The sequence below is a fragment of the Macaca thibetana genome, chromosome 3 (assembly GCF_024542745.1).
Source record: "Macaca thibetana thibetana isolate TM-01 chromosome 3, ASM2454274v1, whole genome shotgun sequence".
Lineage (NCBI taxonomy): Eukaryota > Metazoa > Chordata > Mammalia > Primates > Cercopithecidae > Macaca > Macaca thibetana.
Window position 1 is genome coordinate 128,910,390 of NC_065580.1, and position 27,275 is coordinate 128,937,664.

General features: G+C 43.7%; 1 pseudogene; it reads left to right on the forward strand.

Moving 5' to 3' along the window:
• The first annotated feature begins 459 nt into the window (after window positions 1-459).
• The window catches only part of LOC126950916 (phosphorylase b kinase gamma catalytic chain, skeletal muscle/heart isoform-like), a 42,456-nt pseudogene continuing 15,640 nt past the window's right edge, over window positions 460-27,275 (forward strand).

Genomic DNA, 27,275 nt, shown 5'->3' on the forward strand with positions numbered 1-27,275 from the left:
ATTTTTAGTACAGATGAGGTTTCACCATGTTGCCCAGGCTGGTGTCGAACTCCAGAGCTCTGGCGATCTGCCTGCCCCAGCCTCCCAAAGTGCTGGCATTACACGCTCAACAATGCCCAGCAATTCCAGCACTTTGTAAAGCTAAGGTGAGATCAGTTGAGCCCAGGAATTTGAGACTACCCTGGGCAACATAGGGAAAAACTGTGTCTACAAAAATTAAAAAATTAGCTGGGCTTGGTGGCATGTACCTATGATCCCACTTACTTGGGAGGCTGAGGTGGGAGGATCACTTGAGCCTAGAAGGTTGAGGCTGCAGGGAGCTATGATTGTGCCATTGGAATCCAGCCCAAACAACAGCAGGAGACCTTGTCTCTTAAAAAATAAAAAGATAAATGCAAACATGAATCACCTACAGAGTTAAAAAGCCACAAACATTCCAATGTTAGCAGGGAGCCTAGGATGGAAGAAGCCTCCACAGCTGCCCCCGTCAACCCAACTAAGAGAAAGAGGTTGGCGGTCAGAGGAACAGGTAAGGCAAGCCTTCATTTGAGCCCATCAGCTTCTGCAGAAAAAATATTCCATGATCATGGGATGACCTGACTGACTGATGCAAACTGTCCACACAGCTAGTTGACCTTTGCCTCTCCTCTCTAGATCCAAAATGTATTGGAAATGAATGCCATATGAGATCTATCCCCATCCTCCTTATCACACACCCTTTCTAGGAGAGCCCACACTAGCTGATGACTCTGGAATTCTGGTTACATCAATCTAGATATCATGCCACTGGGCTCTGTCTTTCCAACTACCTTTTAGACATCTCTATCTGGATGCCCTGAGCATCCTATGTCCAAAAATTAATTCCTTCTCCCTGACAACATATGTTCTTTGTTTCTCCACTTTCCCTGTCTCAGTTAATGAGACTGCCATGCACCAAGATACCTGAACCAGAAACCTGAAGGGCATCCTACAGTCCTCCTTCTGCCTTCCTCCTATTTCTATTCACTGTGTCAACAATAAGCTGTCCTGATATTTTACCTCCTAAATATCTCTCAAAACCCCACTTCCGCTTTGTATTTACTGGCACCCCCCATTCAGCATCTCATCACTCATTCAACAATATTTAATGAGTATGAAGCATAGCTAGGTGTTTTAAAACAGAATAAAACCAGTGTGATCTTTGTTTTCTGATGGCTCAACATCTAGTTTTTTTTTTCTTTTCTTTTTCTTTTTTTTTTTTTTTTTTCCTGAGACGGAGTCTTGCTGTGTTGCCAAGGCTGGAGTACAGCAGCATGATCTCAGCTCACTGCAACTTTTGTCTTCCAGATTCAAGCAATTCTCCTGCCTCAGCCTCCCAAGTAGCTGGGATTACAGGTGCACACCACCACACCCAGCTAATTTTTCTATTTTTAGTAGAGACGGGATTTCACCATGTTGGCCAGGCTGGCCTCAAACTTCTGACCTTGTCATCCACCAACCTCAGCCTCCCAAAAGTGCTAGGAGTTCATGCATAAGCCACCACAGCCGGCCAACATCTAGTTATTTCTTATCTGAACTATTCAGGTATACTCTTGACTCTTACCATTCATTCCCTAAACAATACCCAGAGTGTCTCCTTCTCAAAACTTAAATTAGATCATTTAATTCAGGGATCAGTAAACTTTTTCTACAAAAACCAGATAGTGAATATTTTAGGCTTCTGGGTCATATGTTCTCTGTTGAAACTACTCAACTCTGCTCTTTTAACATTAAAAACAGCCATGGACAAAATGTAAACCCATGGGTGAGACTGTGTTCCAATATGGTTTATTCATTAAAATAGGCAGCAGGCCAGATTTGACCCATGGGCCATAGTATGCCAACCCCTGATTTCATCGCAATGCTTCTTACTCCATTGGGATTCATCCAGATTCCTTTCCATGGCCTAGAGGGTGCTCCATCCTCATCTGAATATTACTTGCTCCTCCAGGCTCCACTATGCTCCAGCCATCCTGACCATCTTTATGGTGCTTAAACACTATGCCAAGTCTGTTAACATCTCAGGTCCCTGCCCTTGACGTTCTACCCAGCAGGATCTAGACCAGATCTTGACCAGATCTTCTTCGAGTTACCTCGGCTCAAATGTCACCTCCTCAGAGAGGTCTTCACTACCCACCCCAATAGGTCAGTACCCATTCCAATGTCAAAACATTCTAACTCCCATAGCTCTATTCATTTTCTTCAAATTACTTATCACCATCTGAAAAAAATATCATTTGTTGCATGTACATAGCCTGCTTTCCCACCACCACACCACCACTAGAATGGAATCTCCCTGGGAACAGAGACTGACTTATTCTCCCTTAGTTCCCAGGACCTAGATATGTGCCTGGCACTTAGCAGGGGCTCAAAAAATATCTGTTATCTGAACCGTTATTGCTTCTAGTCTCACTCCCTTCAACTCACTGGTATCTTCACTACCACTAGTCATCTTTCAAAAATACAAATGGGGCCAAATGCGGTGGCTGACATCTGTAATTGCAGCACCTTCAGAGCCTGAGGCGGGAGGATCACCTGAACCCAGGAGGGTGAGGCTGCAGTGAGCCATGATCACACCACTGCAGTCCAGCCTGGGAAACAGAGTAAGACCCTATCTCAAAAAAAAAAAAAAAAAAAAAAAAAAAATTAGCAGTGTGTGGTGATGCACACCTGTAGTCCCTGCTACCTGAGTGGCTGAGGCAAGAAAATCACTGAGCCCAGCAGTCTGAGGTTACAGTGAGCTATGATTGTGCCACTGCATTCATGCCTGGGCAACACAACAAGACTCTGTCTCAAAAAAAAGAAAAAAGTGGGCCAGGAGTGGTGCCTCATGCCTGTAATCCCAACACTTTAGGAGGCCAAGGTGGGTGGATCACCTAACATCAGGAGTTTGAGACCAGCCTGGCCAACATAGTGAAACCCTGTCTCTACCAAAAATACAAAAGTTAGCTAAATACGGTGGTACACGCCTGTAGTCCCAGGTACTTCAGAGTCTGAGGCAGGAGAATCACTTGAACTCAGGAGGCAGAGATTGCAGTGAGCTGAGATTGTGTCACTCCACTCCAGCCTGGGAGCCTGGGTGGACAGAGTGAGACTCCAGCACATGATAAATTGGGTGGAGAAGCACGTGGTGCAAAGCATCTCTGCACAGCACGAAAAGGAGACAGTTGCCAAGTGCATTGCGGACCTAAAGCTGCTGGCAAAGAAGGCTCAAGCACAGCCAGTTATGTAAATGTATCTATCCCAATTGAGACAGCTAGAAACAGTTGACAGACTAAATGGAAACTAGTCTATTTGACGAAGTCTTTCTGTATTGATGTCTACTGAAGTTATAGTTTACCCTTCTTAAAAATGAAAAGTTTGTTTCATATAGTAAGAGAACAAAATCTCTATGGGCCAGTCAGATGTTTCTCATCCTTCTTACTCTGCCTTTGAGTTGTTCCATGATCACTTCTGAATAAGCAGTTTGCCTTTATAAAAACTTGCTTCCTGACTAAAGATTACCAGATTATAGTTTAAAATTGCAATTAATTCTACCATCTTGCAATAAAGTGACAATTCAATGAAAAAAAAAAAGTAAAATACAAATGAATCATTGGATCTTGTCACTCTCCTGCTTAAAACATTTCCATGGCTCCCCACTGGTTTTAAGATACAAATACAAACTATGTGGCAAGATCACTACAGCTCTTATCAGACCTTCCCACACTCTCCCAGTAGGAGACTCTGAGCTCTGAGTGGCAAGGATCAACTTCTATTTATCTTTTTATCTCAGGTGGTCAGCATAGTACCAGGAACACCATTGGTGTTCCATGAATAGAGAATGAAATCAATCAACAGTAGTACTACAAATACCACAAAGCACAAATCTAATGCAATAACTCAGTAATACGCAATTTAAAGGCAACGAAGCAAGATTTCACATAACACTCTTGTTTACTTTTCTTTTCTTTTTTTTCACCCCCGAGACAGAGTCTTGCTCTGTCACCCAGGATGGAGTGCAGTGGCATGATCTCAGCTCACTGAAACTTCCATCTCCCGGGTTCAAGCAATTCTGCTGCCTCAGCCTCCCACGTAGCTGGGATTACAGGCATGCACCACCACACCCGGCTAATTTTTGTACTTTTAGTAAACACAATGTTTCACCATATTGGCCAGGCTGGTCTTGAACTCCTGACCTGGTGATCCACCCACCTCAGCCTCCCAAAGTGCTGGGATTACAGGTGTAAGCCATGGCACCTGGCCTCTTTCTTTTCTTTGAAAGCTACTTGGGTGGGAGCTATGCTTATAACTCTGAATCTGACTTTGGATTTTGCCACCAAGATTTTACCTGGCAGGCAGCACTTACCACTTTCTGTAAGAATGAAGGGAAGAGGCAGGAAGATAAGTCATACAAATCTATTTCCTGTGATCGGCTCTGGTAAAAGGGTTAGGAAAAGAGACATAACACGAAGGCTAAAATGTAACTTAGGGATTCTCCATAGATTCCAAGTGTCTACATTCTCTTTGTCATCTATTAGCAAAGAAAACTCGATGCTGGCTGGTTTGCTGTATAAAATAATCTAAGAGATTCAGGACGATCTCACCAACAGAACGGAAATTGTTCCTTCTAGAATTTCGATTAGCCCTTTGAAATCCTTCAATATTCATTAAAGCCAAAGAGTTTTCACCTAATTTAATCTAAAGGGTATGTGACCAGACTCTTTCTAGGGAATACAGATTCCCAAACTGTTCGACTGGAAAGTGAAGAGGGAACGTAATACTCAAAATCAAAGGGAAATAAAAAGAGGCCAACCTAGAATGTCATTATTCTTCCTTGGTGGGGAGAGGAAAGGATTCCAGAGTCATTTCGAGACATTTACATGACCTCCTTATTAGCATCTAAAAGCTTCCAGTGTTGGATGCAGTCAGCTATGCTTTCTCCTAATGTAATAAAATCTGTCTCAGCAAAGCTTACACGAAGCTATCCCCAGACTCCAGAAATAATAGGCTATAAATTACTGGATCTCCCATTTGATATAATGAAGTATAAGCACGGTCCTGCATGACCATTAACCTAAGCCCAGGCAGGACCTTGTTTACTAGAGTATTAGGCATGGGTTGGGGCAATGATTCTAACCAGATAAATTGGCTCCAGTGAGGGCAGGTTTGCAATCCAAGGCATGGCATGCATAGGGCTGGTGAAATTCAGGGTGACTGAAGCAAAAGCTTCAGAACAAGAAAGACCACATCTGCAGGGAGAGCACAAAACTCTCAAGAAATGAATTTTTTTAAGAGTGAGGCAGGGTTACATAGCAGTTATAGGAGATCAGTTGGTACCCAGCAAGAGCTCCATACTGGCTATAACCAGGGATGCATGCTGTAGTCTCAGGAGAGGAGGTTCACAAAAGTTATTCAGACCAAGAGCCCAAACTGTGTTCTCTACTAAAAAGGAATCAAGGCTCCCTACAGAAATGGCTGACTTCTTGTATGGTGCAGTATATAGATCATGGAATATCTTTTAGGCCAGAAAGCAACGAAGTCATCAAAGTCCAACAAGGTCACGTCAAAAAGACAGGAGAGTCAACTTGAAGAGATAATTATTAACCTAGATGAGACAATGTATGCATCCAGAACAATTAATAAATAATAACTGCAATGGTCTAAAATACATCAAATGCAAACAATAATCTATGAGTTCACAATGATATTCAGGAAAAAAAAAACTATTGGTCACTAGAGTAGAGGTTACTAGGTCACTAACTCATTATTCTGAAAAGTAACTTAAAATGGGAGGTAGGGTGGAGAATTCAGTATGTATCCAGTTTTTCCTGTAGAAACAAATTTTTAGGGAGATTGAGTAAGATGAAACAAATCTGGCAAAATGGAGATAAATGCTTAATCTGGGGGTTGGACACATGGAGGTTCATCATATTTCTTTTGTGTATATTTGAACCCCCTCCCAAAAAAGCACAAGACAGAATGTGAGCTAAGAAGCTCACAGTTTAGGCAAGGCTTCTGTCTACAAGAGACACTAGGATATGAGGGGTAGTTTTAGCCCTGATGAGCTGAGCCAACTGTAGGTACTAAATTGCAGAAGTATCATGTTGCCCAGCACTTGATCGAATCCTAGATCCTAGGTCTGCTTAGTAGCATGTTTCCTAGATGGTGGATCTGAGACTACCTATAGAACTTCCTTTGCAGTCATAATTGGCTCAGTAACTACAAAAGGGCTTGCTCTTGAAAATGGAGCCTGTCTTTGTCCATTTCATGCTGCTATAAAAGAATGCCACAGACTGCATAATTTGGAAGGAAGGAAGGAAGGAAGAAAGGAAAAAAGGAAGGAAAGAAGAAAGGAAGGAGGAGAAGGGGAAGGGGACGAGAGGAAGGAAAAGGAAGGAAGGGAAGGAGAAAAGGAGGGAAGCAGGAAAGGAGGGAGGGAGGGAAGGGAGGGAGGGGAAGGGGAGGGGAGGGAGGGGAGGGAGGGAAAGGAAAGGAAAGGAAGGAAAAGAAGGGACGAAGAAAGGAAAAGAAAGGAAAGGAACAAAAGGGAAAGGAAAGAAACTTATATTGTACAGTTCTGGAGGCTAGGAAGTCCAAGGTTGAAGGGCCTGCATCTGGTGAGGGTCTTCTTGCTGCATCATCCCACAGCAGAAGGACAAGAGAGTGGGATTTCAAAAGCAAAAGGGCAAGAGCAACTGAACTCTGTGATAATAAGCTCACTCTTGTGATTATTAAACGATTACCACAATAACAACATTAATTCATTCATGAGGGCGCTCTTATTAGGCCCCACATCCCAACTGTTGCATTGACATTTGAGTTTCCAACACATAAACTTTTGGGGGCATATTTAAACCACAGCAGAGCCCTTACAGAAATCCAACCAAGAGGACTGGAAAAATCAAACACATGAGAAAGACAGCAAAGGCTATCAGAGAAGTATGTGCAGGTTAAGGAAAAAAGTCACAATGAATCCTGTAGCACAGACTACTTTGTACAAAACACCTAAAAAAGATTTCATTAACTCTCCCAACTCACCTGCATCCACATCTAAAGAGCCACACACAGCACCACCAAAGGCAGCAGAATGAGAACAGCATTCTCCTCAAAAGACGAGCTGTGAGAATCCGGACAGACACCCGACCTCAACAGCTCCAGAACATCATCTCCCTGACCACCACTCAAGTAATCAGCTGGGAAAGTATTCAGAAAACCCAAATCCTGACACACCACTACCAAACAACTTAAACAGCAAAGAACCATTGAAACAGCAATGCCAGCTGCCAGGAAAAGTAGGGACAATGAGTAGAGGAAAAGCAGACCTCTTGGGGTCCACCAAGACCCAGTCTCTCAGCGTCAGCACTCTCAAATGCAGAATCCATTCACCTCTGGGGCCTGTGGATCTCAAGGCATGTTGTCCTCAAAGATAAATGAGCAGACAAGCTGGCTAGAAAACCACTCAGGGTATTACTCTTTACCTTTACAGGTATAACCTTTACAGGGTCAAAGAGAAATGGGTCTACACGCTCTGTGCATTCCCCACAGATTCTGAGGATAATGTCAGTATCCCTTTGCAGATGTGTTTAACAATTTGCAGTCACTCGTATTCCTGCCACTAAGCGCCAGTGCTTTTCTAATTTGAACTCACTCCAGCTCACGCTGACCCCAGCTCCATGGATCTGGTTACCATTAGCCAAGACTGTCGTCCATACTGTACCCTTTTAAGAGTCCTAAAAACAGCTCTTCCCCTACTCTTTCAAGACAAGTAAAAATGTCTGCCAAAGAAATGGGGAAAAAAGATTCAGAGAGAGAATACAATTAACATACTATCAAGAGAGGAAAAAGTGAAGAGAGAGGAGAAACTAGCAAAATCATACGTGACCTCACACCTATTTCCAAAGCTGGGCTAATATCCCTTTGCTTGTGTCTAAATAAGACATGAATTTTAAGCTGCTACTGGAAAAAAGAAAAAGAGAAAGAAAGAAGCAGGCCCAGGCCAGGTCTGGTGGCTCACTCCTGTAATCCCAGCACTTTCTGACTTAGTTTCTGCCATCAAACACAGAGTGCCCTGATCCTTAGAGGCAGAGGCAGCTCTTCAGCCTATGGGGTAAGTAACCAGGGAATGGAATTCTCACCATAGCATATTTTTCTCTGCTAAAAGTTTTACTTTAAGATTTGGGCCTCCTCCTTTTTTTTTTTTTTTTTTTGTTTGTTTGTTTGTTTGTTTGTTTGTTTGAGATGGAGTTTCACCCTTGTTGCCCAGGCTGGAGTGCAGTGGTGCGATCTCGGCTCACTGCAACCTCTGCCTCCCAGGTTTAAGTGACTCTGCCTCAGCCTGCTGAGTCACTGAGATTACAGGCATGTACCACCACACCTGGCTAATTTTTTTTGTATTTTTAGTAGAGTCAGGGTTTTACCATGTTGGCCAGGCTAGTCTCCATCTCCTGACCTTGGGTGATCCACCTGCTTTGGCCTCCCAAATTGCTGGGATTATAGTCGTGAGCCACCGCACCCAGCCTTCTGTTCTGTCTTATTTTGCCCACCTAATGTAAGAAAACTAAGCTAAAATAAATTTTGTAACCAAACCAAAATTAAGTTCTCTAGGTGGTATGGTTCCTATACTCAGCAGACTTCAACTTCCCTCAATCCAGAAATGGCTGTCTGCAAGTCACCATCCTCAGAGTACATTTCAGATGCAAACTAGAATACATCAGTGTACAGTATGAAAGTCCAGAGTCTTTGCTTGAGTAAAACTAGATGCAGCAAAACCGTGGGCTTCATGCATGATTAGTATTTAAGAGAGGTCACAGAGAGTAGAATTAAATATGACACCTTCAGCCAGGTGCAGTGGCTCATGCCTGTAATCCCAACACTTTGGGAGGCTCAGGAGGGCAGATCACCTGAGGTCAGGAGTTCCAGACCAGCCTGGCCAACATGATGAAACCCTGTCTCTACTAAAAATACAAAAATTAGCCAGGCGTGGTGGTGGGCGCCTGTGTTCCCACCTACTTGGGAAGCTGAGGCAGGAGAATCACTTCAACCCGGGAGACAGTTTGCAGTGAGCCGAGGTCGTACCACTTCACTTCAGCCTGGGTGACAGAGCAAAACTGTTTCAAAACAAACGAACAAATATGACACCTCTTAACCTATGATCAAAGTTCCTTCTAAATTCAATTTGGGGCACCATATATCACAAACCAGATGGCAAGAAATTAAATAAATTTTGGTCTCTTTCATACCATCCCAATTACATCTTGGTCAATTCAGAAACATGTTTCAGCAAATGCTGGAGGAGTTTTTCTCTCTTTAGGAGTCCTCTTTCACTTTACCTGCGTAACAAAAGACCACACACACTTAGAAAGAGGATGAAGACAGGCCAGCTTCAGGACATGTTGCACAGGGAGAAATGACTGTCCCAAAAACAGAAGGCTCTACACCCCTCTGACAACTCCACAATAGACTGGCTACACACAAATGACTGAAGGAAGTTTACCAAGAAAATGAACAGTTGGCCAGGCGTGGTGGCTCACGACTGTAATCCCAACACTTTGGGAAGCTGAGATGGATAGATCACCTGAGGTTGGGAGTTTGAGACCAACATGGAGAAACCCCGTCTCTATTAAAAATACAAAAAATCAGCTAGGTGTGGTGGTGCATGCCTGTAATCTCAGCTACTTGAGAGGCTGAGGTAGGAGAATCGCTTGAACCTGGGAGGCGGAGGTTGCAGTGAGCCGAGATCCCACCATTGCATTCCAGCCTGGGCAATTAGAGTGAAACTCCATCTCAAAAAAAAGAAAAGAAAAGAAAATAGAAAAGACAGAAAAGAAAAGGAGCAGTTGGTAAGATCAAGACTAAGAAAAGAAAAGGAAAGGAAAGGAAAGGAAAGGAAAAAGGAAAGGAAAAAGGAAAGGAAAAAGGAAAGGAAAAGGAAAGGAAAAAGGAAAGGAAAAAGGAAAGGAAAAAGGAAAGGAAAAAAGAAAGGAAAAAGGAAAGGAAAGGAAAGGAAAGGAAAGGAAAGGAAAGGAAAGGAAAGGAAAGGAAAGGAAAGGAAAGGAAAGGAAAGGAAAGGAACAGTTGGTAAGATCAAGACTTCTGGCCCAAAGGGTCTGCAGCTAGTCTGACAATTTATTAAAAAACCTGGACGTAAATGGAGACACATTGGACTGTGACATGTAATAAAACGACTAAAGCAGTAAAGGGTCTTGATTTGGGTTTCCTTTCCACCCTACACAGCTCCAGTGAATGGAGGAGTGAGCGTGCCTGTGGTGCTCCTGACACATCTGGGGTAGCTCCCACTGACAGTGGTCAACCTTTGGGATTTTCTACACATGGCAGGGTCATTGTCCATCTATGTTAACCTAGAATGTCCAGATAAAAGCTCCTGTTTAGAGACTGGAGAGGAAATTGTCAAACCTGAAGGCCCATGAACTGTCTCAGTCTAGGGAGAACATATGCAGGAAAGACTACAGAATCTGATGTCAGAAGCCTAATTTCAGATTGACCCATACAGCTTTATGATTGTGGGTACTTAACTTACTTTTCAAGGCTCTGTTATTCTCTCATCAATGAGAAAAGTGGACCAAATAGTCTCCCAGATCCCTTCCAATCTTAACATCCTCTGACTTTATGATTGAAGAGTGATACTTGCTGGGTGCAGTGGCTCATGCCTGTAATCCCAGCACTTTGGGAGGCCAAGGTAGGCAGATCACCTGAGGTGGGGAGTTTGAGACCAGCCTGACCAACATGAAGAAACCCTGTCTCTACTAAAAATACAGAATTAGCCAGATGTGGTGGTGCATGCCTGTAATCCCAGCTACTCGGGAGGCTGAGGCAGGAGAATTGCTTGAACCCAGGAGGCAGATGTTGTGGTTAGCCGAGATCATACCATTGCACTCCAGCCTGAGCAATAAGAACAAAACTTCACCTCAAAAGAAAAAAAAAAGTGATACTAATAAGGCTAAAACTGTGGCTTAACCCCAATAGGAGCCTGCTGGAATTATGCTAAGCAAAACTACTCCACACAGAGCCATTCTGACCATGTCCCTCCTTACACTAGCTATCGTACAGATATGCACTACTGGTATGAGAAGTCCCCACTACAGAGGACATTGATTGATTCAATAATAGGCTGATTTAGTCATTCAACCAAAAAATATTTACTGAGCACCTTCTAGGTATTTAGGTATACAACAGAGCAAAACAGACAAAATCTCTTCCCTCATGGAGCTTACATTTTAGTGAAAGAGGAAGATGAGTCAGATATCAAATAGGAAATATGAGTTGAGGATGTATTTTATGCAGAGCAGCCCGGAGGCTCTTGATAAGGTGACTTTTGAGCCAAAATCCAAAGCAGTGAGAGTGAGCCATGCAGACATTAGGGGAAGACTGTTCCAGGTAGAGGGAACAGCAAGCTCCAGAGACAGGACAAGGTCAAGCATGCCTGGTATGTTAAAGGAAACACCATGAGCTCAGTGTTTATAAAGAGGAGTAAGAGCAGGAGAGTAGCAGGAAGCACAGTGAGACAGGTAGTAGGGACCAGATCACATAGAAAACAAAGCTACTGGAGAGTTTGAACAGAGGGGTAAACATGATCTAAATTCCACTGTAAAAGGATTGTTCTAGCTGTCGTACTGATTAGACTGGGAGAGCAGGGTGGCTCATGACTGTAATCCCAACACTTGAGAGGCCGAGGCAGGTGGATCACTCGAGGCCAGGAGTTCAAGACCAGCCTGGCCAATATGGCAAAACTTTGCCTCCACTAAAAATACAAAAAATTAGCCAGGCCTGGTGGCTCATGCCTGTAATCCCAGCTACTAGGGAGGCTGAGGCAGGAGAATCACTTGAACCCAGGAGGCGGAGGTTGCAGTGAGCCAAGATCACAACATTGCACTCCAGCCTTGGCAACAAAGCAAGATTCCGTCTCAAATAAAAATAAAAGAGAGAGAGAGAGTAAACTGAAAGAGGCAAGCACGGAAACAAGGAAACCAGTTAGGAGACTATGGAGATAATCCAGGTGAGAGATGATGGCAGATGAGTCCAGGGTGGCACCAGTGAGGAGTGAAGACGGACAGACTCTGGGATATATTCTGAAGTTGAATTAACCAGGCACTGGAGGTCAGGATGATCTTGGAAAATCTTGGGACTACTGCAGAATCGAATGAAGCTAAATGGCACTAAATTCCAACATCCACTGCGAAATTCTGAGATCAGAGATTTGTTCACCTCTGTCACCTATTGTCCCACCCAGTGCTTGGCACATAATGGGGATATAAAAAGTCTTCAATTCTTGAATGAATAAATGTGGAACTGAATATATTACAACGCCAAAAACCCTGCAGTTTGATAGGTCATTAGGAGACCAAAAAGCATGTGGTACTAGACATGTTTTACTAACAATGGATCCCCTTCCCTGATAAATCTGTTTTTCTTTTTTTTTTTTTTTTTAGACAGGGTATTGCTCTGTCACCCAGGCTGGCAGTGGCACAATGTTAGCTTACTGCAACCTCTGCCTCCTAGGATCAAGCAGTTCTTATGCCTCAGCCTCCCCAGTAGCTGGGACTACAGGTGCCCACCACCATTCCTAGCTATTTGTGTGTGTGTGTGTGTGTGTGTGTGTGTGTGTGTGTGTGTGTGTATTTTAGTAGAGACGAGGTTTCACCATGTTGCTGAGGATTGTCTCAAACTCCTGAGCTCAGGCAATCCACCTACTTTGGCCCAAAGTGCTAGGATTACAGGCATGAGCTACCACGCTCAACCTGAAATCTATTTCTTTTTATTAAAAAATTTCCCTTTATAACTTATTTCACAGTAGTAAACAAAGAAGCTGACAAACAACTTCACATAATACAGTTGAAAATCTGAACAACTTGGCCATTTCCCTGAGAGGCCAGATGTAGTCACCAAACCTCATACCACCTCAGTAACTTCCAACTAAAATACAGGGATAAATGGTATACAAGTAGTAAGTTGATGTTCTTATAAATAGTAAATCATGCGCCAGGCACCGTGGCTCACACCTGTAATCCCAGCACTTTGGGAGGCTGAAGTGGGTGGGTCACCTGAGGTCAGAAGTTCAAGACCAACCTGGCCAACATGGTGAAACTCCATCTCTACCAAAAATTACAAAAATCAGCTGCGCGTGGTGGTGCGTGCCTGTAGTCCTAGCTACTTGGGAGGCTGAGGCATGAGAATCCCTTGAACCTGGGAGGCAGAGGTTGCAGAGATCCGAGATCATGCCACTGCACTCCAGCCTGGGCAACAAAGTGAGACTCCGTTTCAAAAATAAAATAAAAATAAAGGCATATAGGATGGACAGGTGTTCAGGACAAATGTGGAGGAGTTGTGGATAAGGATGAAAGTCGACTTGGAGACAATGGAGGCTACCTGGAGTTACTGGATGAAGAAAGGAGAGAAAGAGAGAAAAGGGAAAGGGTAAGGGGAGTGGAAGATTCATCTCAGTGTGGAGGTCATCTCTGATTGCCGATAAAGGTCATCTCTGATTGCTGACAAAGGAAAATGTTGGAGAAGGTCTGAAAATATTGCTAAAGGTTGGTAGTTTCAGAAAATCTTATAATATTTCCTTTACTTTAAAAGAAAACTCAGCATCTCAAAGGTTTAGTAGGAGTTGTTCCCCTCCTCCTCCCACCCATGGATTTCAGAGTAGTTGAACCATTTGGCCACAGAAAATAACTCCAGTATGAACCACATTTGAATACTACCAATAAAGACATGGGACTCTCCTCCTCTGAGGTCAAGTGCTTCTATTCACTTGCTGCTTAGCATCCTCTTCTGCCCATCCTCACCTCCTTTGCTGGCATCTGTTCCTCCCATGGAGGACTTCACACCCTCCTCACAGAGCCAGCTGCCACCTCTCACTCTTCGAGGCTCCATCACATGCCTGGCTCCACTGTCTTCTCACATGTGACATCTACCTTTCACCAAGCTGAGGACACAGTGCACCCATGGTGTGTTTAAGGAGATAGTTCTGATGGCCACAAAATTCTTTTGTCATGTGGTCTGTGATTTGAATTGTCCCATCCAAAGACTCACGCATGGTCCAAGGTCAGGCCAAGTAATGTTATGTTAAAATGAGGAACCATCAAGCACCTTTAATTACTTCCAAAATCTTTTATGAGTGGGACAAAGTCAAGTGCTGTTAGTGATGGCAAGAGTGGAGATTCTCCTTCTGGTGACAGCTCCTGCACTCTGGTGACGATGGCAGGTCCAGCATTGCTCCAGCACCCAATCCTTGCAGTGTCTTCTAAGGCACTTGCACATTCTTTATATAATACAGGTTTTGCATTGTCAGTTTCTGCAATAACTGTCACAACTGCTCCTAACAAAAGCAGTGACTGCACTCCTCACAACCTTGAATTTGAGCTTTGTCTTCAGAAATGAAGTTTTCTACACGTTTCATCATCTTCAGACTAATGTAAACTGAAGATCTACCTCCAGGAATTCTTTCTCTATTGCTTCCCTTAGCAAAAAAGGTGTAATTTCCAATCTTCAATTCTTTACCAATGCTTTGATTCTTTGGCTAAATCAAAAGCATGCTGAGGGCAGGGTGTGGTGGTTCACACTTGTAATCACAGCACTTTGGGAGGCCGACGTGGGTGGATCACAAGGTCAGGAGTTTGAGACCAGTCTGGCCAACATGGCAAAATCCCATTTCTTCTAAAAATACAAAAATTGGCCAGACTTGGTGGCAGGCACCTGTAATGCCAGCTACTCAGGAGGCTGAGGCAGGAGAATTGCTTGAACCTGGGAGTCAAAGGTTACAGTGAGCTGAAATCATGCCACTGCACTCCAGCCTGGGTGACAAAGCGAGACTCTGCCTCAAAACAAAAACAAAAACAAAAACAAAAACCATCCTTAACCTATGAGTTAAGCACTGAGTTTTGTCTTCTCCACTGCAGAACTCCTGGATAAAGACAATTTTCTTACCCTACTACAGAATTTCTCAACCACTTTCCATGCCATAATCCAACAAAATCTATTTGGCACCTTGACTGACCTTAAGTAATTGCCCCAAGGTACTGTGAGAGCTGAAGGAGCAGTATTTCAGGACACACCCATTAACCCAACTTGAGAACATTTATTCACCTTAGTATTCATGAGAATGATTAACTGCACAAATTTGTAAACACCTAATACACACACATAATTCATACTTGATTCTTAACACTTATTTCCTGACAATACAAAACTTCACACTAAATAGCCATTATTAGTTCTTGCCAACATAAGTTCCCAAGGTAGTGAATGATCTACAAATTGTGGTCACTTACTCTGACAATGCACAATGGCAAAAAAAAGATGGGAAAGAAAGGAAGGTACACTTAGAGCTCTAATAAAGAAATGAGGCCGGGCACGGTGGCTCATGCCTGTAATCCTAACACTTTGGAAGGCCGAGGTGGGCTGATCACTTGAGGACAGGGGTCCCAAACCAGCCTGGTCAACATGGCAAAACCCCATCTCTACTAAAAATACAAAATTTAGTTGGGCATGGTGGTATGCACCTGGAATCCCAGCTACTCGGAAGGCCGAGGCAGGAGGATCACTTGAACCTGGGAGGCAGAGGTAGCAGTCAGCTGCGTTCGCGCCACCGTACTCCAGCCTGGGCAACAAGAACAAAATTTCATTCCTCCAAAAAAGAAAATAACATTATTTATTCAACAGAGACTTATTAGATCTTCTCTATTAGGCTGTGATATTCGTGTACAGGCCAGAATTACAGTATTTGCCATTTTAGGAACAGAGCACACATGAATAGCAAATAGTAACTGCTATCCCTGAACAGTTGAAATGTGGCTACTTCAAACTGAAATATGCTGTGAGTATGAAAGACACATCAATTGTCAACAAAAATATATGCAAATGAAGAATGTGAAATACTTCACTGTGTATTTATTTATAATGATTTCAGGTTGAACTCAAAAATATAAAATTTTGTATGTGGCTTGCATTTGCAGCACACGTCGTATTTCTCTTGGATACCATCGGTCAAAGTTCAAAGCTTAATGATGGGTGCGTTGACTCACATCTGTAATCCCAGCACTTTGGGCGGCTCAGGCAGAAGGATCACCTGAATCCAGCCTGGCCAATATGGTGAAACCTCGTCTCTACACACACAAAAAAAACTTGGGTAGGCATGGCTAACTTAACCTGTAATCCCAGCTACCTGAAAGGCTGAGGCAGGAGAATTGCTTGAGCCTGGTTGCAGTGAGCCAAGATCACACCACTGCACTCCAGCCTGGGTGACAGAGTGAGATTCTGTATCAAAAAAAGAAAGGAAGAAAGAAAAAAAAAAATCTTGGGTTATCCCTACACTGCATCTGTTTATATTGATAAATCATGGAGGGCCTATATTGAGCTTCTGCAAAAGATCTTTGGGGAGGTGAAGGAAGGAGCAGTTCCATCATTTTAAAAGATTAATTTTTAAAAGCTTCAAGATTAATCTGTGCTTTTAAAAAGGATTTCACAACTATTTTACTTGTTGTATTTGTTCTTGGCTGAGTGATTTCAGCTGCATTACAAGTAAGAAGTTCTGGTCTGTAAAACAGTTGGTATTAATATTATAATAAAACATTTAGAAGATATTTACAGGTCTTTCTTACACAGCTTTGCACTGCTAAATATTATTATTATTATTTAAGATAGAGTCTCATTCTGTCATCCAGGCTGTAGTGCAGTGGTACCATCTCGACTCACAGCAACCTTCACCTCCCAGGTTCAAGTTATTCTCCTGCCTCAGTCTCCTGAGTAGCTGGGACCACAAGTTCACACCACCACACCTGGCTAATTTTTGTATTTTTAGTAGACACGGGGTTGTGCCATGTTGGCCAGGCTGGTCTTGAACTCCTGACCTCAAGTAATCCACCCACCTCAGCCTCCCAAAGTGCTGGGATTACAAGCATGAGCCACTGCACCCGGCCAATTTTTAAACATAATCCATTCTGCCTTCATTTTACAGTGAAAAAAATCATTTTGGTGACTTGAATTTTGAAAATAGCAATTTTCAGACATTCAGGTGAGACCACCTGGATGTCTCCAAAGTCATCCTTTTTATAAGATGATTATGCAAAAGTAACTTTTTCCCCAAACCAGCTTAATTATATTTCTGAATCTTAGATGAACTGTCACATAGCACAGCCAGAAGCAGCTTGCTGTATCATCTTAAATCTTTCCTCTCCCTTATAACTCAGTCCCAACGAATATACACAGATGCACAACCTCAATCAGTAATCAAGGCTCTACCCACTTCAACATTCCTTCCATGAGTAGAGAGAGGCCTTCTGTTCCTACTCCCTAACATTCAAACTACTCATGTGTTACTCTCCAAAATCAAGCCAGAATAACTTTTCTGAAGGGCAGATCCAAATTATTTTAAGAGGAAACTGCTATGAGACCTTTTAATGACTGCCACTGCTTTTGCAGGATCCAAGGCCTTCCTCCGTTTGGCCACAAAAGTCTATGTAAGCAATCCCACCACACCCACATGGCACTCCTCTCTCCACACAGAATGGGTAATGTATGTGAATATGTGAGCATATTTGACTCCTCTCTGCCTTTACTCATATTTGAAACACATTGCCTCCCTTCTGGATGCACAAGTGACTGATCTAGGTGTGCCATCCTTGCCTTCTCCCCAAAAAATGCTCAATAACTCTTCACTGCATTTTTCTGAGTATTAAGCCTCCTAAGGACAGGGTTCTTGCTAGACCCAATTTTGCACATCTGATGCTTATACTAAATAAATGTTTGTTCAATAAATGAATCTAAATGTTAATTTTAATATAAAGAAGTCATGATGAGAGGGGAACAAAAGGCCCTTCTTGGTCAAATTAATCTCTCCTGAGGGAATACAATGAATTTGTTTCTGCAGATTATCATCTTACCTCTTAACAAATTTAATTTAACCGCCCACTTGAAAGATGTTTTCCAGCCTTGGGATTCCATACAATGAGGGGCTTCTGAAAGTAATGTTTTCCGAGAGTCCTTCCACATTCAGATCATTCACATGTGCTTCAAATTTTTGGTACAGTACAGCCTTGGCTTCAGTGCTCCCCAACGCTTCAGTTGAACAAAACCAAAGCAATTCAGAAGATTATGTTTATGTTGAAATCAGATTTTAGTACAATCCAAAGCAAGGTGCAGGTCAATTTTTTTAAATTGGAAAAACTCTAGAAACATATTTACTAACTATTGAAACTGACTTAAAGCAAAGGCAAGTATAAATGACCTATTATTAGACAGATCAACGAGACAGAAAATTAACAAGGATACTAAGGACTTGAACTCAGTTCTGGACAAAGCAGACCTAATAGACAACTACAGAACTCTCCACCCAAATCCACAGAATATACATTCTTCTCAGCACCTCATCACACTTATTCTAAAATTGATCACATAATTGGAATTAAAACACTCCTCAGTAAATGCAAAGGAACGGAAATAATAACAAACAGTCTCTCAGACAACAATGATATTAGATTAGAACTCGGGATTAAGAAGCTCACTAAAAACCCACAACTACATGGAAACTGAACAACCCACTGCTGAATGACTAGTGGGTAAATAACAAAATTAAGGCAGAAATAAATATGTTCTTCAAAACTAATGAGAAAAAAGATACAACATACCAGCATCTCTGGGACACATTTAAAACAGTGTTTGGAGAGAAATTTATAACACTCAAGGCCCACAAGAGAAAGCAGGAAAGATTTAAAATTGACACCCTAACATCAAAATTAAAAGAACTAGAGAAGCAAGAGGAAACAAATTCAAAAGCTAACAGAAGACAAGAAATAACTAAGATTGGGGCAGAACTGAAGGAAAACCCTTCAAAATTCAATGAATCCAGGAGCTGATTTTTTGAAAAGATCAACAAAAATAGAAAGACCACTAGCCAGACTAACAACGAAGAAAAGAGACAAGAATCAAATAGATGCAATAAAAAATGATAAAGGGGCTATCACCACTGATCCCACAGAAATACAAACCACCATCAGGGAATACTATAAACAACTCTATGCAAATAAACTAGAAAATCTAGAAGAAATGGATAAATTCCTGTACACATACACCCTCCCAAATCTAAACCGGGAAGAAGTCAAATCCCTGAATAGATCAATAACAAGTCCCGAAATTGAAGCAGTAATTAATAGCCTACCAACAAAAGGAAGTCCAGGACCACACAGATTCACAGCCAAATTCTAACAGAAGTACAAAGTGGAGCTGGTACCATTCCTTCTGAAACTATTCTAAACAATAGAAAAAGAGGGACTCTTCCCTAACTCATTTTATGAGGCCAGCAACACCCAGAAAAAACATGGCAGAGACACAATAAACAAGAAAATTTCAGGCCAATATCCCTGATGAACATCGATGCAAAAATCCTCAATAAAATACTGACAAACCAAATCCAGCAACACATCAAAGTTTATCCACCACGATCAAGTCAGCTTCACACCTGTGACGCGAGGCTGGTTCAACATATGCAAATGAATAAACGTAATCCATCACATAAACAGAACCAATGATAAAAACCGCATGATTATCTCAATAGATGCAGAAAAGGCCTTTGACAAATTTCAACACCCCTTCATGCTAAAAACTCTCAATAAACTAGGTATTGATGAAACATATCTCAAAATAATAAGAGCTATTTATGACAAACCCACGGCCAATATCATGCTGAATGGGCAAAAACTGGAAACATTCCCTTTGAAAAGTGGCACAAGACAAGGATGCCTTCTCTCACCACTCCTATTCAACATAGTATTGGAAGCTCTGGCCAGGGTAATCAGGCAAGAGAAAGAAATCAAGGGTATTCAAATAGGAAGAGAGGAAGTCAAATTTCTGTTTCCAGATGACATGGTTGTATATTTAGATAAGCCCATCATCTCAGCCCAAAATCTCCTTAAGCTGACAAGTAACTTCAGCAAAGTCTCAGGATACAAAATCAATGTGTATAAATCACAATCATCCCTATACACCAATAACATACAAACAGAGAGCCAAATCATGAGTGAACTACCATTCACAACTGCTACCAAAAGAATAAAATGCCTAGGAATACAACTTACAAGGGACGTGATGAACCTCTTCAAAGAAAACTACAAACCACTGCTCAAGGAAATAAGAGAGGACACAAATAAATGGAAAAACAGTCCATGCTCATGGATAGGAAGAATCAGTTTGTGAAAATGGCCATGCTGCCCAAAGTAATTTATAGATTCAATGCTATCCCTATCAAGCTACCATTGACTTTTTTCACAGAATTGGAAAAAAACTACTTTAAATTTCCTGTGGAACCAAAAAAGAACCCACATAGCCAAGACAATCCTAAGCAAAAAACGCAAAGCTGGAGGTATCATGCTACCTGACTTCAAACTATACTACAAGGCTACAGTAACTGAAACAGCATGGTACTGGTACCAAAACAGATATATAGACCAATGGAACAGAACAGAGGCCTCAGAAATAACACCACACATCTACAACCATCTGATCTTTGACAAACTTGACAAAAACAAGCAATGGGGAAAGGATTCCCTGTTTAATAAATGGTGTTGGGAAAACTGCTTGAGCCATATGCTGAAACTGAAACTGGACCCCTTCCTTACACCATATACAAAAGTAAACTTAAGAGGGATTAAAGACCTAAACGTAAGACCTAAAACCATAAAAACCCTAGAAGAAAACCTATGCAATACAATTCAGGGCACAGACATGGGCAAAGACTTCATGACTAAAACACCAAAAGCAAAGGCAACAAAAGCCAAAATTGACAAACGGGATCTAGTTAAACTAAAAGAGCTTCTACACAGCAAAAGAAACTATCATCAGAATGAACAAGCAACCTACAGAATGGGAGAAAATTTGTGCAATCTGTCCATCTGACAAACGGCTAATTTCCAGAATCTACAAAGAACTTAAACAAATTTACGAGAAAAAAACAACCCCGTCAAAAGTGGGCAAAGGATTTGAACAGACACTTCTCAAAAGAAGACATTTATGCAGCTAAAGAACATATGGAAAAAAAGCTCATCATCAATGGTCATTAGAGAAATGCAAATCAAAACCACTCCAGTTAAAATGGCGATCATTAAAAAGTCAGTAAACAGAAGATGCTGGAGGGGATGTGGAGAAATAGGAATGCTTTTACACTGTTGATGGGAGTGCAAATTAGTTCAACCATTGTGGAAGACAGTGTAGCAATTTCTCAATGATCTAGAACCAGAAATACCATTTGATCCAGCAATCCCATTTCTGGGAATATATCTAAAGGATTATAAATCATTCTACTATAAAGACATATGCACATGTATGTTCATTGTGGCACTATTCACAATAGCAAAAACTTGGAACTAACACAAAAGTTCATCAAAGATAGACTGGATAAAGAAAACATGGCACATATACATCATGGAATACTATGCAGGCATAAAAAAGGGTGAGTTCATGTCCTTTGCAGGAACATGGATGAAGTTGGAAACCATCATTCTTAGCAAACTAACACAAGAACAGAAAACCAAAAACTGCATGTTCTCACTCATAAGTGGGAGTTGAACCATGAGAATACATGGACACAGGGAGGGGAACATCACACATTGCGGCCTATCTGGGGGTGGGGGGCTAAAGAAGGATAGCAGGGGGGGGGGGGGGGGGGGGGGGGGGGGGGGGGGGGGGGGGGGGGGGGGGGGGGGGGGGGGGGGGGGGGGGGGGGGGGGGGGGGGGGGGGGGGGGGGGGGGGGGGGGGGGGGGGGGGGGGGGGGGGGGGGGGGGGGGGGGGGGGGGGGGGGGGGGGGGGGGGGGGGGGGGGGGGGGGGGGGGGGGGGGGGGGGGGGGGGGGGGGGGGGGGGGGGGGGGGGGGGGGGGGGGGGGGGGGGGGGGGGGGGGGGGGGGGGGGGGGGGGGGGGGGGGGGGGGGGGGGGGGGGGGGGGGGGGGGGGGGGGGGGGGGGGGGGGGGGGGGGGGGGGGGGGGGGGGGGGGGGGGGGGGGGGGGGGGGGGGGGGGGGGGGGGGGGGGGGGGGGGGGGGGGGGGGGGGGGGGGGGGGGGGGGGGGGGGGGGGGGGGGGGGGGGGGGGGGGGGGGGGGGGGGGGGGGGGGGGGGGGGGGGGGGGGGGGGGGGGGGGGGGGGGGGGGGGGGGGGGGGGGGGGGGGGGGGGGGGGGGGGGGGGGGGGGGGGGGGGGGGGGGGGGGGGGGGGGGGGGGGGGGGGGGGGGGGGGGGGGGGGGGGGGGGGGGGGGGGGGGGGGGGGGGGGGGGGGGGGGGGGGGGGGGGGGGGGGGGGGGGGGGGGGGGGGGGGGGGGGGGGGGGGGGGGGGGGGGGGGTTCGGAGAAATGCCTAATGTAGATAAGGGGTTGATGGGTGCAGCAAACAACCATGGCATGTGTATAGCTATGTAACAAAACTGCATGCTCTGCACATGTACCCCAGAACTTCAAGTATAATAAAAATAATAATAATCACAAAATCCTGACCCCAATCAAAGGCCACAATTTAATTAAAGCCTATAACACAGGACCAAGAAAACCCACTCTGTTGCCTTCACTCACAACTTGTATGTGTGGCTTACAACGCATTTACTTTAATATCAGTCTTGATAAACTCTGGGGCAGAAATCCAGGGGTAACCTACCTAATCCTTTCATGAAATGTTTCAAACATGGCCTCGAGTGTGTGGGATCTTTCTCAAGCCCCATGCTTGAGTGCCATTTGCTGATGGCCCTTCCCCATAAGTGAAGAAGCTGTGCCACTAGTTGAACACTAGGTACAAGACAGCATGAGAATCATGCTTGCAGCTGTCGTTAGCTGGGGGGCTGGTGGAGGGCACTGCTCCATGATTGTATATTCTGAGTTCTCCCATTTTAATGATAACTGTATATGTTTTCTATCTTTGAAGATACTTGCATTTTTACATATCAGAATCCCAAGGCTGAGAAATAAAAATTTTAAAAATTAAAATAATAATAATAGCCAAGCACGGTGGCTCACGCCTGTAATCCCAACACTTTGGGAGGCCAAGGTGGGCAGATCACAAGGTCAGGAGATCAAGACCATCCTGGCTAACATGGTGAAACCCCATCTCTCCTAAAAATACAAAAAATTAGCCGGGTGTAGTGGCGGGGGCCTGTAGTCCCAGCTACTCAGGAGGCTGAGGCGGGAGAATGGTGTGAACCCGGGAGGCAGAGATTGCAGTGAGCAGAGATCGCACCACTGCACTGCAGTCTGGGTGACAGAGAGAGATTCCATCTCAAAAATAAATAAATGGGGGGGCGGAGCAAGATGGCCGAATACGAACAGCTCCAGTCTCCAACTCCCAGCGCGAGCGACACAGAAGACCAGTGATTTCTGCATTTTCAACTGAGGTACTGGGTTCATCTCACTGGGGAGTGCGGGACGATCGGTGCTGGTCAGCTGCTGCAGCCCGAACAGCGAAAGCTGAAGCAGGGCGAGGCATTGCCTCACCTGGGAAGCACAAGGGGGAAGGGAATCCCTTTTCCTAGCCAGGGGAACTGAGACACACAACACCTGGAAAATTGGGTAACTCCCACCCCAATACTGCGCTTTAAGCAAACAGGCACACCAGGAGATCATATCCCACACCTGGCCGGGAGGGTCCCACACCCATGGAGCCTCCCTCATTGCTAGCACAGCAGTCTGTGATCTACCGGCAAGGCAGCAGCGAGGCTGGGGGAGGGGCGCCCGCCATTGCTGAGGCTTAAGTAGGTAAATAAAGCTGCTGGGAAGCTCGAGCTGGGTGGAGTTCACAGCAGCTCAAGGAAACCTGCCTGTCTCTGTAGACTCCACCTCTGGGGACAGGGCAATAACAAACACAGCCGAAACCTCTGCAGACGCAAACGACTCTGTCTGACAGCTTTGAAGAGAGCAGTGGATCTCCCAACACGGAGGTTGAGATCTGAGAAGGGACAGACTCCCTGCTCAAGTGGGTCCCTGACCCCTGAGTAGCCTAACTGGGAGACATCCCCCACTAGGGGCAGTCTGACACCCCACACCTCACAGGGTGGAGTACACCCCTGAGAGGAAGCTTCCAAAGCAAGAATCAGACAGGTACACTCGCTGTTCAGAAATATTCTATCTTCTGCAGCCTCTGCTGCTGATACCCAGACAAACAGGATCTGGAGTGGACCTCAAGCAATCTCCAACAGACCTACAGCTGAGGGTCCTGACTGTTAGAAGGAAAACTATCAAACAGGAAGGACACCCTACACCAAAACCCCATCAGTACATCACCATCATCAAAGACCAGAGGCAGATAAAACCACAAAGATGGGGAAAAAGCAGGGCAGAAAAGCTGGAAATTCAAAAAATAAGAGCGCATCTCCCCCGGCAAAGGAGGGCAGCTCATCGCCAGCAACGGATCAAAGCTGGACGGAGAATGACTTTGATGAGATGAGAGAAGAAGGCTTCAGTCCATCAAATTTCTCAGAGCTAAAGGAGGAATTACGTACCCAGCGCAAAGAAACTAAAAATCTTGAAAAAAAAGTGGAAGAATTGATGGCTACAGTAATTAATGCAGAGAAGGTCATAAACGAAATGAAAGAGATGAAAACCATGACACGAGAAATACGTGACAAATGCACAAGCTTCAGTAACCGACTCGATCAACTGGAAGAAAGAGTATCTGCGATTGAGGATCAAATGAATGAAATGAAGCGAGAAGAGAAACCAAAAGAAAAAAGAAGAAAAAGAAATGAACAAAGCCTGCAAGAAGTATGGGATTATGTAAAAAGACCAAATCTACGTCTGATTGGGGTGCCTGAAAGTGAAGGGGAAAATGGAACCAAGTTGGAAAACACTCTTCAGGATATCATCCAGGAGAACTTCCCCAACCTAGTAGGGCAGGCCAACATTCAAATCCAGGAAATACAGAGAACGCCACAAAGATACTCCTCGAGAAGAGCAACTCCAAGACACATACTTGCCAGATTCACCAAAGTTGAAATGAAGGAAAAAATCTTAAGGGCAGCCAGAGAGAAAGGTCGGGTTACCCACAAAGGGAAGCCCATCAGACTAACAGCAGATCTCTCGGCAGAAACTCTACAAGCCAGAAGAGAGTGGGGGCCAATATTCAACATTCTTAAAGAAAAGAATTTTAAACCCAGAATTTCATATCCAGCCAAACTAAGTTTCATAAGTGAAGGAGAAATAAAATCCTTTACAGATAAGCAAATGCTTAGAGATTTTGTCACCACTAGGCCTGCCTTACAAGAGACCCTGAAGGAAGCACTCAACATGGAAAGGAACAACCGGTACCAGCCATTGCAAAAACATGCCAAAATGTAAAGACCATCGAGGCTAGGAAGAAACTGCATCAACTAACGAGCAAAATAACCACTTAATATCATCATGGCAGGATCAAGTTCACACATAACAATCTTAACCTTAAATGTAAATGGACTAAATGCTCCAATTAAAAGACACAGACTGGCAAACTGGATAAAGAGTCAAGACCCATCAGTCTGCTGTATTCAGGAGACCCATCTCACACGCAGAGACATACATAGGCTCAAAATAAAGGGATGGAGGAAGATTTAACAAGCAAATGGAGAACAAAAAAAAGGGGGGGTTGCAATACTAGTCTCTGATAAAACAGACTTTAAACCATCAAAGATCAAAAGAGACAAAGAAGGCCATTACATAATGGTTAAGGGATCAATTCAACAGGAAGAGCTAACTATCCTAAATATATATGCACCCAATACAGGAGCACCCAGATTCATAAAGCAAGTCCTTAGAGACTTACAAAGAGACTTAGACTCCCATACAATAATAATGGGAGACTTCAACACTCCACTGTCAACATTAGACAGATCAACGAGACAGAAAGTTAACAAGGATATCCAGGAATTGAACTCATCTCTGCAGCAAGCAGACCTAATAGACATCTATAGAACTCTCCACCCCAAATCAACAGAATATACATTCTTCTCAGCACCACATCGTACTTACTCCAAAATCGACCACGTAATTGGAAGTAAAGCACTCCTCAGCAAATGTACAAGAACAGAAATTATAACAAACTGTCTCTCAGACCACAGTGCAATCAAACTAGAACTCAGGACTACGAAACTCAATCAAAACCACTCAACTACATAGAAACTGAACAACCTGCTCCTGAATGACTACTGGGTACATAACGAAATGAAGGCAGAAATAAACATATTCTTTGAAACCAATGAGAACAAAGATACAACATACCAGAATCTCTGGGACACATTTAAAGCAGTGTGTAGAGGGAAATTTATAGCACTAAATGCCCACAAGAGAAAGCAGGAAAGATGTAAAATTGACACTCTAAACATCACAATTAAAAGAACTAGAGAAGCAAGAGCAAACACATTCGAAAGCTAGCAGAAGGCTAGAAATAACTAAGATCAGAGCAGAACTGAAGGAGATAGAGACACAAAAAACTCTCCAAAAAATCAATGAATCCAGGAGTTGGTTTTTTGAAAAGATCAACAAAATTGACAGACCACTAGCAAGACTAATAAAGAAGAAAAGAGAGAAGAATCAAATCGACGCAATTAAAAATGATAAAGGGGATATCACCACCGACCCCACAGAAATACAAACTACCATCAGAGAATACTATAAACACCTCTACACAAATAAACTGGAAAATCTAGAAGAAATGGATAATTTCCTGGACACTTACACTCTTCCAAGACTAAACCAGGAAGAAGTTGAATCCCTGAATAGACCAATAGCAGGCTCTGAAATTGAGGCAATAATTAATAGCCTACCAACCAAAAAAAGTCCAGGACCAGATGGATTCACAGCTGAATTCTACCAGAGATACAAGCAGGAGTTGGTACCATTCCTTCTGAAACTATTCCAATCAATAGAAAAAGAGGGAATCCTCCCTAATTCATTTTATGAGGCCAACATCATCCTGATACCAAAGCCTGGCAGAGACACAACAAAAAAAGAGAATTTTAGACCAATATCCCTGATGAACATCGACGCAAAAATCCTCAATAAAATACTGGCAAACCGGATTCAGCAGCACATCAAAAAGCTTATCCACCATGATCAAGTGGGCTTCATCCCTGGGATGCAAGGCTGGTTCAACATTCGCAAATCAATAAACATAATCCAGCATATAAACAGAACCAAAGACAAGAACCACATGATTATCTCAATAGATGCAGAAAAGGCTTTTGACAAAATTCAACAGCCCTTCATGCTAAAAACGCTCAATAAATTCGGTATTGATGGAATGTACCTCAAAATAATAAGAGCTAT